A 3,032-nucleotide genomic window follows, 5' to 3' on the forward strand; every position below is an offset into this window, starting at 1 on the left:
TAGACTATTTCACTATATTTCCTCTTCGAAGAAAGTTTTAAAATACTGATGTAAGGTGTCTTCCAAGCCCTACCACTAGCATCAGCGTGCATAGCAACGCGAAGCCTCGCTGTGCGGCGCAGCCAAAGGTGCCCTCAACCGGCCGCCATGTTTTAGTTTCAATTCCTCACAGCGAATCGGCGATCGCGAAGAGGGAGTTCCGCTTCTATAAGTGTAGAATTCTGTGGTATGTTGTAGAGTTTAACGGGACGCATTGGTTGGTCCTTGTCTCTTTCTCTTTCTTAAAATGGTAACAGATTTAGAACAATTAAGCATTGTGTATTAATCTGATGTCCTGCCTATTTTTTTTTTTTTTTTTTTTTTATGTTGCCTCTCGTGAAAACCTGGTATTTGACATAGGACTTTTTTGACCGACAGCGACAATGTGAGACGGACTATCGTAGATGTGTACTGTGTGATATAGACCCAAAATAGTGCCTGACTACCTTGACGATATGATAACCCACGAGTGAGCGATTTGGTAACTGTGGCGGGCTGTTGGGGACAGACCTACCCACCTGGAGGTGTCATCTCTGACTCAGAGGTTCACGTGTAATAACCCTCCACCCTTCACGGTCACGAGCTGCCATTGGACATTCTGCCATACCTAGTCTCGTCCATGTTCTTATGTTGTCCACCCATGTTATTCTTTGCCTTCCTCTGGCTCTCCTGCCCCAAATCTTTCCTTCAAGCACCTCTTTCACAATGGTCTCGTAACTTTTTTAATGGCCAAAGTATTGTATTTTTCTACATTTTATTTTTTTCAGGAAGGTAGTGACATTTATGATTAAATCAATGCCTCATTTAGTAATGATATAAGTTGGTGGGAAGTGCGAAAGTGTAATCCTCTTAAAGTGGGTTGTTGACGGGTGCTCTGGTTTGGTATGCTCCTTCTTTCCTATCAAACATTTATCGTCTCTATCTCCCCTCCTTCTTTTATGTGTTTGTTACTCTCCTGTAACACCTCTCATCTTCGGCAGTTATCTGACCTTATCGTGTTGCAAGTACAGTAAAACTCTTTCTAAAACTAAAAATCCTCTTAAAGGTGACAAAAGTTGGTGCTGACTTTGTACAGGATAACGAGCACTGGGTGTCAACTGACGTCTGTGGTGTAGCGGTTAGGCGCTTTGCTGTCGCATGCAGGAGACCCGAGTTCGATTCCCGAGTAGAGAGAAATATTTGTCGAGTGCTCCCATCTTTTTGCTGGGATGTTGTATCCCTCTCAGTCTGGGTTGGCCCTGACAGGCAAGGCCTTCTTAAATGATCTAAAGTGTGTTGATTAAGGCGTATAAATACCTTCATTTAACATCTACACCGCTTGATGGCCTGTGTACGTTCCCCGTAATATAAATACTCACAAACTCGCTCATGCGCGGATGAGTGCATCCACACAAAACACACTTACAAACACACGAGTGTAAACAGGACAAACGCACATGCAAACGCATGAATGCAAACACACAAACGCATTGACATAACCACTTGGACAAACATAGCACACAAACAAACAGAGAAAGAGAGAGAAAGACAGAGAGAGAGAGAGCGAGAGAGAGAGCGAGAGAGATAGAAAGATAAAGAGAGCGAGAGAGAGAAAGAGAGAGAGAGAGGAGAACGATGGAAAGAAAGGAGAGAGATGGGGAGAGAAAGAGGGGGAGAGAGAAGGACAGAGAGAGAGCGAAAGAGAGAGAGAGAGAGAGAGAGAGAGAGAGAGAGAGAGAGAGAGAGAGAGATGCAGAAAGAGAGAAAGAGAAAGAGAGACAGGGGGAAAGAGTGGGGAGGATAGGGAGAGAGATTGAAGAAAAACAGTATAAAGGTTGAGGGGGGGAGGGGGGAGACAAACAGACAGACAGACATAAAGCGTGACAAAGAACTGCTGAACAAATATACAACAAAGAAAGTGACTTCTTTTTCTTTAAAATCATTTTATTTCAGCTACAAAAAACGGTTCTCGTACAAAAGTTTTAAAAAAAGAAGCCAAACACAACTGAAGGAACGCCAACGCAGCGAATGTCTACTCTGGAGTCACTAAAGCTCTCAATGGATAAATGAATATGCATGAATTTCATCGCCAGGCAAGCGCGCGAAAACCCAAAAACAGAAGTGTGAGTCAGAAGTACAGCGGTAGAAACCTATGACGCTACTGCGGTCAGTGTTACGTGAGGCGTGTAGGTCAAGCTGGATGACGTCATGGAATATGGCGGTATGACGTAGCAACATTAGTATTTTCAACATTTATTCAATCACTCAATCGGGAGGGTGTCATATTAAAACTTTTATTTAGTCATGAGAAATGAATTTTTTTTTCGTTCATGCCTTGGCAGTTTGGATATTCTGGAAAATTTGCTGATGTTGTTGTATTAAGATTGTGCTACTTTATAGAGGTAGAGCCCATTGTTTTTAGACATGTGATTATCTTTACCACTGTAAACAAAAGAAAACAATGTTCACTGTTCCATTTTTAAAAACTAACATTAATTTGATCTGCTAGGGGAGCAAAAGTTGGCTGGGTCAAAACTTTTACAAACACAAACTGTACAGATAATAAATAGTCTTCTCTTTTCAAGAAAATTTCAGGCACTCTTGATATTTCTTTCCGTGACGTCATCCCAGTACTGTAGCTTTCGTCGTGTTCTTAACCCTTTCTCTGCCAGACTCGCTCAAATTAAACTCCTTCTAAAGAGTTCAAAACAGTATCGGGCTGGGAATTGTAAGGGTTAAAGCTCATGACAGCTGATAGAGTGGCCAGAAAATCTTTGACCCTTTTTGAAATCATAGTAGAGGGAAGGAAAAACAAAATCTCATGTGGTTCATTCTGAGAACACACAGAGCGTGTAGAATCTACACACTAGGTAATATTTTCACACGCTGTGCTTAGAGACGAGACACACTTCGTCCTGACAGCATCACTCTTACACACTTAAAGCCCCGCCGCACAGACGTAGATCTACACAAGACACGTCACTTCCTGCTCATCTGACGCGCAGGAATATATA

This window comes from Aplysia californica, unplaced genomic scaffold (assembly GCF_000002075.1).
Source record: "Aplysia californica isolate F4 #8 unplaced genomic scaffold, AplCal3.0 scaffold00070, whole genome shotgun sequence".
NCBI lineage: Eukaryota > Metazoa > Mollusca > Gastropoda > Aplysiida > Aplysiidae > Aplysia > Aplysia californica.